The sequence below is a fragment of the Cololabis saira genome, chromosome 1 (genome assembly GCF_033807715.1).
Source record: "Cololabis saira isolate AMF1-May2022 chromosome 1, fColSai1.1, whole genome shotgun sequence".
NCBI lineage: Eukaryota > Metazoa > Chordata > Actinopteri > Beloniformes > Belonidae > Cololabis > Cololabis saira.
Window position 1 is genome coordinate 43,033,710 of NC_084587.1, and position 12,349 is coordinate 43,046,058.

Below are 12,349 nucleotides of genomic sequence, written 5' to 3' on the forward strand. Positions count from 1 at the left end.
GAATTAGGCCTGATCCTCTAATTACTGTGATGCTGGGCAGAGGTCTCCACCGTCATAAGTGTAGTTTAAATGGTCATTTTATTTCAATAGTAAAAGTCATTTTAGGGCACTTTTTACACAGAAATCGTTGAATTAAATTCAAGCCCAGTACTTTCAGCTGAATACAGTCTGATTCAGTCCAATTATATTCCATATAAATCCAGTTAGTTTCCATCTAGTTCGTTCTAATTTAATTCATAATTCAAAAGTAAAATAGGGTGCAAAATGTGGGTGATTACTCAGGATCTGTAAGTGGAGTCAGTGGTTCTGAATCCCAGACTGGAAGGTACTGAGTCCTGATGCAAGGTCTGTTGATTATACATCAGGGGCGCGTAGGAAGTCATTCACTTAAGGTATTGATTTTTTCACGGCCTCCCATCTATCCTGTACGCTACAAAATACGCAAACCGACTTTCAGCCGTCCGTTCAAGCTGTTAATAATGTTAGCTGTGCTGTCAGAGCGCTCATCCCGCTGATCTGGAAGTACACTGACTGCCCTCAGTCCACCGACTCACCGGTTCCAGGCCACCGCCGCAGCCGCCGCAGCCGCAGCCGCTTCCTCGTAACTTTTTGACCTCCTCATGCTGTCATGGACTTAATTAGAGGAATGCAGCCCTGAAACGAGCTTTGTAAAACAGTCATTACCCGATCTCTCCTACCTCTGTGTAGAGGGATCTGTGAAGGCTTGTCAGATCCAACCATGAGTAGTGAGATACACAAACGGGCTCGGACCTTTTAAAGCAGACGGACATCAGTTGTGACGGCCAGCCTAAAACAACGTGTATGACACTGCATTATGGGATACACAGTTTCAAAAAAACACATAAGATTAGGGGTGGGTATTGGGAAGGACCTCACGATACGATACGCATCACGATACTTGAGTCACAATACGATACACATTGCGATATCCCGATTATGCGATATCCCGATTATTATATTCTACATAGTTCACCGAAAAATTTAAAAATGCATTACCGGTACACATCTTAAAATCCAAGTTGTATATATGTACATCAGATGATAGTGATGGATCTTAAAATCCGAGTTGCACGTTCATCAGATTATAGTGACAATTCATGGGACAAACTTAGTCAAAACAATGTTTTATTATAACTATACAAGCTAAAGTTACAACATATTTGTATATGTTTTTCATATTATTTACATCATATGAAATTAACATTAAATTTAGTATGAGGCTGCTTTAATTATGTGGCAAATGATAATAAACACAAGAAAGATGGTACTAAAACCAAGGACAGGCACAGTGATCAGTCAGTATAGATATAAATCCATAAATAAATAAACCTCTGTCCATTATTTTTCATTTTTTAAGGACAGGCAATTGTGTTATATAAAAAATAAATTATAAAATGAAATAAAACGTGAAATAAAACCTGAGCTCAGTGCAGGGCCCTCCCAGGGTTGGTAGAGAGTGGCAATGCCCAGGACTGTCACTTAGGTAGGAGCACTGGGTGATATAATGGGAAAAAAATCAGGGATAAAAAAAAATTAAAAATTAAAAAAAAAAATTAAAAAAATCGATATTCAAATTTTTAATATCGATATTGAAACGGCTGGAAAAGTATCGCGATATATTGCCATATCGATATTTTTGCCCACCCCTACATAAGATTGATCAAAAAGGAACATTTTGAGCTCAATATTGGGGTTCGCTGATAATGGCAATCCATACCACGCCCAAGCATGACGGATCCCTGGAATCTGGTCCATTTGTCCGGACTGAGTTCTCAAGCATGGTCTGGCCGTGGACGGTACGGTTACACATGTATGTGGAAGAGGGTGGAGACAGATACAACAGTTCCTAAGGACACTCAATTTACAACACAGAGGCGTAGTCCAGATATGAGAGAGGGGACCCCGTAGGGCGAGTCAGTCAGGGTACGTCACAACTGGAGCTGGTTCCACAAGGACCAAGTCTATAGAAAACTCTATGAACCACAAATGAACCTGCAGTCTGAAAGCAATGTGCCCCGTCAGCATAATACAGAACTGTGAAGTCTACTTTCCTTCCTTACTTTCCTTTGTTTCATCGTCTCATTTGGTATATTCTCTTAAAGCATCTTAAACCTCCATTGATACAAATATGGAAAGAACATTAATTAATTTAATTTAAGCTGCTACTTACAAGAGCAATTTACACAGCGCTCTAATTACTGAGAATAAGGGAAATGTGAAAAACAGGGTCAGCTTCGCTCCTCCGTTGTTGTCCGTGTTGATTAGGCTGCGGCGAGGGAAGTTGAGCTGCCTCAGGAGGGTGTTACTCCTTACAGTCTCATCTAGACACCTTCAATCAAATGCAAATAGTGTGGAAAAAAGAAACTTTAATCTGAACAAAGGGAGAGCCAGGATGACAAGAGCTCGTTAGTTAGCACCATCGGATGCTCTTTAGGTCTTCTGGAGACTCCTTTTAATGTAAGATCGCCTCAGGCTACAGCTACACAGCCCATCTAAACAGGATGAGACTAAACAAATCAATGATCCATACATCTCTTTGACAAAGCTAGAGTTTGTCTGTTAGTGCACAGTCTTGGCTGGAGGACATTATTGTAAATCCTTTTTGTTGGCACATTAAACAATTAGCCAATCGCTGGGCCTCGTGACGGAGCCAGGCTGGATAATGAATCAGAATCTGCAGCAAAGTCTTCTGTCTTGATATATCACAGCCCAACTCACGCTGCAGAGATACCCAAGGTCCTCTCATCTCCCTGGATAAAAAGTTCTTGGTCGCTCTTTGAAGCGCCAGTCGGTCATGAGCGTGTTCCTCTGGGGCGAGGCGCTGCCCTCAGCGAGTCTCACACTTGACTCATAAATGCTTTTTCTTCATCTTTACGTGTTAGAAAGGTCCCAGGGTATAGTAGGAAGTTTCATGATCTTTTTATTTTGTTTTAATGACTGGAGTGAGAAGAGATTTTTCTCAAGCAGGTGAATGAGACGGTTTTTAAACTGAGCTTCGTGCTCTCGAAGCTCTTCCTTTTATCAGCGCGATGACGTCCTTGAATTCCTTCTCAATAATTGTGGCACGTCTTATCATACCCTTTGGACAAATTGTTAAGCACTGATTTATTGTCTAACTATACGTTCACTTCAAGGACATCGCTCCACCAACGTGAACATTTTCAACAAACTTGACTTGAGCTTGCAAGTTCACATACTTGACGTAGTCGTTTCCTGTAAGACTTTATCAGTCCCTTACATGGTCACGGAGGGATTTTGGGCCATTCTTCTTGACAGTGTTGATCTTTTCAGGTCCTGCAACAGTGGTCCAGTCATGTTGAGGTCTGGACTTAGACTGAAAGTCATTACAGAGAGATGTCATCACCCCCGTCGCTGCAAAGCAACGAGGTACGAGGTGTTTCTGATAAAAAGCTGGGTTTAATGTTGCCTGACATCTCCTCTTTAGTCCCATCTGTCCATTGGACGCCATTCCAGAGGTGTCGTGGTTCAGTCAGATGCAGTTTCGTGAACCTCAGTTGTGCGTCCATGTTCTTTTCAGACGTTTTTTTTTCCTGAAAACCCTTCCAAGCAAATGGTATTTGTCCAGTTTGACTGTGCTGTTAACAATTTAGCGTCCCCGAGGCAGCCTGCGGTGTCTAGGATGTAGCTCTTTTTTCTATTTTCTTCATATCGCAGATTCCCAGATCACACTGACTCGTACAGTATAATTCATAAGCTAAAAGCCACCGATTTGAAATGGGAAAATGATCCATTTCATTGTAAAAAAAAATGAAAGACCAAACGTTCTCTGTGGGAAAATATTTTTTCATGCATAATAACATTAACCCATTATGGTTCAATCAATTCAGTACAATTTCAACAGTGCAACTTTTGGATCAAATTTAACCCTTTCTTCTTCGAAATGTGTCCTCTTTACGAAGACAAGCATTTTTGCAAAAAGCCTAATCAATGAACAAAATGAGTTTCTGAAAGCTGAGATGTTGCTTCCCAGCTAGCTTGTAGTTATTACGATCATTTCACTCACACTTCTGCAGGCAGCGCTCCGGTGGAGTTGGCTAAACATTCTTCATCAAGCTTATGGTTAACATCTACAGACAAACTTAACATGTAAACTGGATAATTTCTCTACACCACATCACTCAGAGACAGGCCAGAGCAGCAGACAAGTTTCCGGTAAGAGCACGGTTCTCTGGGCTGGGAGTCAGTTATTCGTTCGATCGTGAGTGGAGCCAGGCTATATTCATTCACAGCTAACAGCAGGGACTGATCTTAAACAAGAAAACAGGACGGTTGATTTTTCTGCGATACATTTCATGTATTTGTAAAAAATATAGTTAGAACAGTGGTCACACAATAGTGACACATTGTCTGGTCTCAGCTTTGCAGTTAGCAAGCTAGCGGTAACTTAGCTTCTATATTAAAAAAAAAAAAAAAAAAAACAACGTAGTTTTTCAGGCATAAATGTGACGGAGTGCAGTTATTTCACCAACGTATTCCACAGCTGAGGTCTCGAGGTTTCTTGTTTCAGGCAGTGGGGGCTGCAGATGAACGGGCATCTGAGCGTTCCGGTTCCTTCAAATTACCTTGTTTTAAGATAGAAAAATATGTTTTTTATTTTGCTTTAAACGGGTGAAGCAGATGCATAGAACTGAAAATAACAGATATCAAGGATAAAGTCCTAACATGCAAATAAAAGATAATCATAAAAAACATCTGTGCTTTCTTTCAACCCATTTTATTCATTTATCCTGTTAAAAGTTTTCTTAAGCCTTTCATCTCTTGAAACACATTTGTAGCGCTACACTTGAATGATCTGTCTACTAATTGCAGTAATGTTGAAACGCTGAATCCACATCCGTACCACAGAGGAGAAGCACTTTATGCAAATTTGATTAAAAAGCAGTTTGGAGCCACATATTAGAGAGAAATCAGGGGAAAGACTTCCAGTAAACCACAGGACTGCATTAATATCCTCATCATTATCACACAAAAAAAAACAATCAAACGAAATGTAAATAAAGGTGACGGGACTGTGCGGATCAAAGAGGCAACGCATGAAACTGCAGCAAAGTGCAAAAGCTGTTGACTCATCCAGTATTCCACCAGCGTCTCTGCAAACTTCACACGCCGCAAAATAATCTGCTCCAATAGACTCAAAATTGGAAAATCTAGGTTTATAAAAAAAAGAAAAAGAGAGAAGCAGGAAATGAAGTGACGACATGGCGTAACTTGTCAACAGCGTGTGTGAATGAAATCAGACTAAATGGGCCCACAGCAGATGGATGGTTCACTAATCAGCATTCGGGGTTCCCGCAGACTGCTGCACGTGTGGGACGTGCACGCTGACAGGCCTTGATCAGGGCTGATCCCGATGAACACATATTATTTTTAGATACCTGACAAGCAGCTGAAAATGCAGGTTTGCTTTTATATCAGCGATATGTAGGAATGGTGCGTTTTCAGCAGGAAGATGTGACAGGCTAATCCTCAGAGGGGCGCGTTTCTGCCTCGCTGATCCCCTCGCGAGCGCGACACTTCCAGCTTCCTCGAAACGTTGGCAGGTACGGCTTGTTTACATCATTATATGTGCTCGCCGCACTGATTTTCCTCCCCAAGTTTTGATGACAAAAATAATTTACATATTAAAAAGAAACTTCTATTAAACGCATCTGTGTGGCAGCAAACTTTTTGCACCTCCTTGCATCCATTTCTTTTTCCTGTTTTCCCCATCCAGTAATGAAACAGTGTAAACGGATCCGTCCCCTGGAGAAATCCGGTCTCACATGATTACAAAAATATGGGATGTGAGAAAAACAAACAGTCCACGATGCCCTGCAGAACGTGAACCCGGCACGTTTCATCAGTCTGTGCCCCGATACTCTGCATTTCATTTTTGTTTCCCTCCTTGAGCCCCCGAGGCATGGTAATTGTTGTTTGTATATGTATGTTGGGGAATTGTGATCCATGATGATATGTTCTCTCCTCCACACGAGGCAAATTACCAAACGGCGCAGGAGATAACAGAATCTGCTGGCAGCAAAGAAACACTTTAGATTTAGAGAAAAATGAGGAAAAATGCTTTAGATCAAAAAATGAAATAATGGGAGGATACTTTAAATGCTTAAATCTCTGCACAGACACAGTTCTGGCTGATCCCCACCTCAAGCCCAAGCTTCCCGGTGCACGACTAACATCATCACACTCTCCCGTATACATATAGAAGCCTGCTTAAACATCCACCATAGATGAATCTGAGCCTCTTCTTTGAACTGTTCTCTTTATGCTTCAACGTCACGTCTGTAGCACGTGTAGTTATGGTCTAAAGTTGTAAAGAAAAAGAGCTCTCTCAGTAACTTCTGAATGCTTTTTTTATGTCTTCATTTATTATTCTTGTTTATGTCTTAATTTATTATTATTAATATTTTACTCCAAAAGTAAGTTCGAACTGAAAACGGGGATAATGCACGTAGTGGGTGAATTAAGTAAAATCATTGTATTCCTGCAGATCCACTTGTAAATGTCTCCTTTTGTGTGATGCCCAGCTGAACAACTTTAAAATTATTTAAGTGCTTCTCTTGCTTCTGCACCACATTTGTGTACGACTCAAATTAAAATGGACCTAGTACACCCGGTACGCCCAAAGATCAGATCCATAACACAAAACGGACGTCGTGAGAGTGTTTGGTTTAAGGCAAGCCGAGAGGAGGTTCAAACTAGGTTCAAGACATACCACTCCAGACCACAGGGGGCAGCTCCTCATGAAAATGTTCATGCATCAGCCCTGAGGACTGCATCCTGTTTCCGGAGCGCTAATAAATGCAGAAGAAGGAAAAATTCCAGTACTAGGCTAAATCCCGAAGCGAGTCAATCTCCATTGGGCTACACGTTAAAATGTCCAACTTTACAGAAAAATAATCCGAAAAGTTCTATATTATACAGGAATCATTTTTTTGTCCTTGTACCACATCACGTAACGACACAAATTTATACATAATAAGGGGTGGGATTTTTTTTGTTTGTTTATTTTTGAAATACAGTTAGTTATGGCTAGCTACCTAGCACTTAATACTCACTCACTCACTCATCTTCTCCCGCTTTATCCGTTACCGGGTCGCGGGGGCAGCAGCCTCAGCAGGGATGCCCAGACTTCCTTCACCCCAGACACTTCCTCCAGCTCTTCCGGGGGGAGTCCGAGGCGTTCCCAGGCCAGCCGAGAGACATAGTCTCTCCAGCGTGTCCTGGGTCTTCCCCGGGGTCTCCTCCCGGTGGGACATGCCTGGAACACCTCCCTAGGGAGGCGTCCGGGAGGATCCGGTACAGATGCCCAAGCCACCTCAGCTGACTCCTCTCAATGTGAAGGAGCAGCGGCTCGACTCCGAGCTCCTCCCGGGTGACCGAACTCCTCACCCTATCTCTAAGGGAGCGTCCAGCCACCCTGCGGAGGAAACTCATCTCGGCCGCTTGTATCCGCGATCTTGTCCTTTCGGTCACTACCCAAAGTTCATGACCATAGGTGAGGGTAGGGGCGTAGATTGACCGGTAAATCGAGAGCTTCGCCTTTCGACTCAGCTCCCTCTTCTAGCTACCTAGCACTTAATATGTTTTGTTTAATTCTAAGCTGGGAATAAATAACTAAACAATCAACATGTGTTGTTGTGCTGTCAATCATAGGGCAGTGCACTGAAGCTGTTGTGTTCAGCGTACTTATCAAACTATATAAAATTTCCGACTGGGTTGGCAGTCGGATGTGGATCCCTGTTGCAACGGAGACCATCTTTGAAGCATCTTTGAGTTCTCAACCAATAATGATCCCGTGGTCAGGTGACCACTGACTGCTCACTGATTTGCGTCGACATGAATCCTATTCTCAATAATGTGAATAGAACTCCTTACGGCCAGCGTTACTCCCTGTATGTACAAACACAGACTGAATACTGTAATTATTTACTTGATATCACCTCTAGTGGGACAAAGTGGTATTACAAGCCTTGCTGGACCGTCGCGTGGCATCAAAACAGAAGGATCAGTGTTTAACATGGTGTCAAAATATCCTCTTTTTTCATTTTTTTTACTTAGAATCATTTGGTTGATTTTTACTGATTTTAAAATGTGAGCCACCATGCTGTGGCACATTCAGCCTTCAAACTCCCACTTCAAAAAATGAGTCCAGGCCATGCCCTCGAAATATTATCCAGAACATTTCAAGCATCTGTGGAGAAATCTTCTAACTACTGTGAGACCATGTTGAATTATACTCCCGACATCATCTTCAATGACACCAAGCTTTACAAAGCTTTAGAAACTTCTATTAGCACAATAAAAAGCAAATAATTCCCTCACAACAGTGTAATCTTCTTAAAATTCCACGGAAGCAGTGAGGGGGTGCTTAATACAACCCACATTTCTTTCGTTATGGCAGTGGCCTTGGTTGCTGGTCCTTGAGAGCACATGTCCTGCATGTTTCAGATGTTTCCCGGCATCAACACACTTGATTCTAATTAATGGTCGTCACTAGCATGTCGTCAATGTCACCACATCTCAGCCATGTGTATCTGGGTGGTTTGAAGCAGGGGAACATCTAAAACATGCAGGACAGTGGCTCTCGAGGACCATGAACCAAGACCACTGTTGCATGGCATCATTTTCTTTAACTTACGTAATGCCACACTGAAGAAAGGCTTCAGCCATATTGTGTCCTTTTTTTTGTAAATCTCAGTTTTGTTGAATCGATTTAATCGCTGGTTTGGGCGATGTCTTCCTTAGATGATGTTCACTAGTGAATCAGACTCTTTAACGCTGGTTACGATGAGTATCCATGACAACAGAAAATCTGTTTCTATGAGGAGGGGCTGATTGCTTTCTAAGGATCGACTCAAGCAAGTCATAAGACAAACTGAATAGTAAAGGTCAGGCAGGAAAAGGAAGGAGGTCAAGGAGGAGGTTTGCATCCGTCAGTCGCTATGGAGATCACAAGGATGTAAAGTGGACAAACTGGCGTTGACAGGGAGACAGAGGGAGGATCAGTAATGCAGTGTTTTTCGCGGAGACATGGCTGCAGCAGGATGTCCGGACTCGGGCACCAGGCTGGGGACGGACCTGCAGCAGTGGGGGAAGGGAGGAGGGCCGCAGTGCTTGTTGGTACCGGGCCGCCGAAACTCACATTGTCCTCCTGGCTGTGACTTTCTGTCTCTGCCGTCTTCCGGGAGAGTTCACCTGTGTCACCTGCATTACCTGCCAACACTGCATGCGGCACCATCAGCTCAGTTGTTGCCAGGCAACAGGCACAACACTCCAGTGGCTTCATTTTTATCTCTGGAGTCTTCGATCACTCCGCTTTGTATCCTATACTTCACAGTTTGTAACTCATATTCTGATTTAATTTATTTGTTAGTATAATTTTATTTATTTATCTATATTTAATAAATAATTTACACTCAAATATAATTCCCTTTTTGGGGTTAATAAAGTACTGTTCAAATCCATTCTTTTAATTATCTGATCGGAGGAAGGGGGCCCATGGTAACGCCCACTGGACTTTTGTTTTAAGATAATAAATAATGGCAAAGTAAAAACGTTGTTTTGTTCACATTTTCCTGAGGTTGTATTTGCCAAATACTAAACCCCACCATGAAGAGATAAAAATACCCCCCAGGATTAAAACCTAGGATTCTAACTTTTGCACACGACTGTCTTAATCACGACTGCTGATTCCCAAACTGCTCCGCGGGCTCGCTCTCTGACACCCTCGTGCTCGTTTGCACATGTCCAGACTGTCAGGACCGCGTCCAGAGGCCGTTTCTGCAGGCCCCGATGGAGCAGCGCGGCTCCTCCGCGTAGTATTTACAGTAGAAGTCTGCAGGCCTAATTGGCACGGTCAGTGAAGGAGCATATGCGCTCTCCAGCGGGAGCCCATCTGACAGGGCCGCTTGCTGATAACTGCCCACATAGTCTCCATATGTGGCAGACGGAAGGGCCTGTATGCACACTGCCCTTCAAATAATGAAGCCAAGTCACTGAGCCTCTACCTCAGCCTTTTAGAGGACTTTATCCAGCGCCCGGAGCCAGATTGCTACCAGCAAACACACACACTCAGTCACTCACGGTTGGAAAAGCTTAATGCGCCGCCACTTTCCCCTACATCCAGACATGCACACAAGCGGCTCAGAAAAACATAATAGGACCATTACTCTCACCTTCAACTTCTTCTTGTACACACAAACAGACACACAAATAAAGAGTGGAAGAAAGTAAAAAGAAAATTGAGTACAAAGAGGCAAAGAAGCAGCAGCGTGGGGGGGATTTCAGTCTCCAGCTGGGTAACTAAATGGGCTTTGCCGGTCATTTGCATGCAAAGGTCCGGTTCGGACATTAAAGGTTAGTCATTGTTATTCATGGCCGATTCTCCACACACTGAAAACTCCTGGACGCTTCCTGAGCCACTGCTTCGTCGGTGCCTTTTTACTCGCTGTTATCCAGGTTGTTATTTTCAACAACACATACAAAAATCCGGGCCGCTATGTGCGGGCCAAGCACACCGTATGTTTCGGACGTTTCTGAGGCTGCAGATGTTAGCGCATACCTAATAATCCTGATCACAGAAGCCCTGGCGCTGGTATGTAATTTTGTTACCGGAGGTGCATCTGTTCTCGCTGCAGCTTCACACTGGTGGAAATGTTTCACAAAGTCAAACAACTCATGCTGCAGCTCAGCTGTCGCCTCAATGACAGGCAGCGGAGGTATCAAAGGCAAGCAGGCCATGCTGATACAGTTGGATTGTGGTGTGTCCAGCATGATGTTCAACAGGAAACAAGCACAAACTGGGAAGATGCTTGTTTATTTTCCTTAGCACTTCCCTTGTCCACAGACCCAGTTCCGTGACAGAAAATCTCACATCTACAAGTAAAACCAGCAATGTTTTATGTGAAGAGCCGGTTCCTGGGACCAGGGGTCAGAACAATTAGGGTCCGTGCCTTCAGCCTGGCTGGCACCTGACTCGCATGGTCCCTCCTGGAGGTTTTAGGAGGGTCACCGGAGGGCAGAACCATGTTATTTGCTTGGGCTAAGCCCCATAGGTGAAGGCCCGGCCACCAAGTGCTCTTGAACGAGTACCTGCCCCAGGCCTCGCTCCAGGATGGAACCCTGGTAATAAACCTCTTGGTGGGGGACACCTCGCTCCTTTTTTTTCTTCTTCACATGAATCTGATTGAATCGCCCACTTCCCAGGTGACCAGTTTACCTTGAGAGAGAGCAAGGGGCAGTTGCCCTTAACAACATAGCTCCTGGGATCATTTGGGCAAGTCAACAGTAGGTGAAGGGGGAACCGATGGCTCGAGATTTACTTAATTCCTAACTGTACTTTGATAATGATCCATCCATTTATAATCAAACTCCATTCTAGTTAAGCAGATTCCGATGAAATGATTATGTAGCTTAGAGTTACACACTGCTGAAAAGTCTAACGTCTCAACTATGGTCTCCTGGCATGCACATCTTGTCTTATTAGCACACCAGTTTAGATACATCCCAGAGCTGAAGTCACATCCACTAATCTAAAGGTGCACTTCAATAAAAAGCAAAAGAAAAAAACAACCAAACAGGAAATTGGCTGTAACACCAACCTCTCCAGGTGCTTGCACCAGGGGGGAAGGAAGTGGAGGATGCAAGCGGCTGAGATGAGTTGCGAGTGAGAGGCGTTCTCTGAATCTCTATAGAGTCGCTGGTCCTCCACACTGAGAGGAGCTGCTGGGTATCTGGTTAGGAAGCCTCCTGGACACACCTCGAGGGAGGTGTTTTGGGTATGTCCAACTGGGTGGAGACCTCAGAGCCAACATACGACATGCTGGAAGGATTACAGTACGTCTCTTGAGAACACCTGGGTTTTTGTTCATGAACCCATCCCAGGTCTGGGCCTTTGTGCATAAATGATAATAATCCATGGATGGATGGATGGATGGATGGATGGATGGATGGATGGATGGATGGATGGATGGGTGGGTGGGTGGGTGGGTGGGTGGATGGATGGATGGATGGATGGATGGATGGATGGATGGATGGATGGATGGATGGATGGATGATGCCCACAGGTCATCAGATGTAATGCTTTACTTTTGTTCTCCAAGTGAAACATCAGCTCATAGACAGACCCGGTAAGGACAGCTTTCCCTCAGTACAACTTCTTCCAAGCGTCATCCATTTCAGACGCACCTCCACCCATAAAGTCGATAGATTGCTATTTTACTATGCTCAAAGCAAAAACTGATGTTTCTGCCTCCATTCCCGGAGAATGTGACCGACCCAGTTTCACCCACCCCGCGCACCTTAAGGGTAT

At 43.8% G+C, this 12,349-nt stretch overlaps 1 protein-coding gene across 7 annotated transcripts in view; it reads left to right on the forward strand.

The window, feature by feature from the left end:
* LOC133446251 (VPS10 domain-containing receptor SorCS1-like) overlaps positions 1-12,349 on the forward strand; it is a 248,106-nt gene that overhangs the window by 100,425 nt on the left and 135,332 nt on the right. The gene's annotated exons all lie outside the window — the stretch shown is intronic.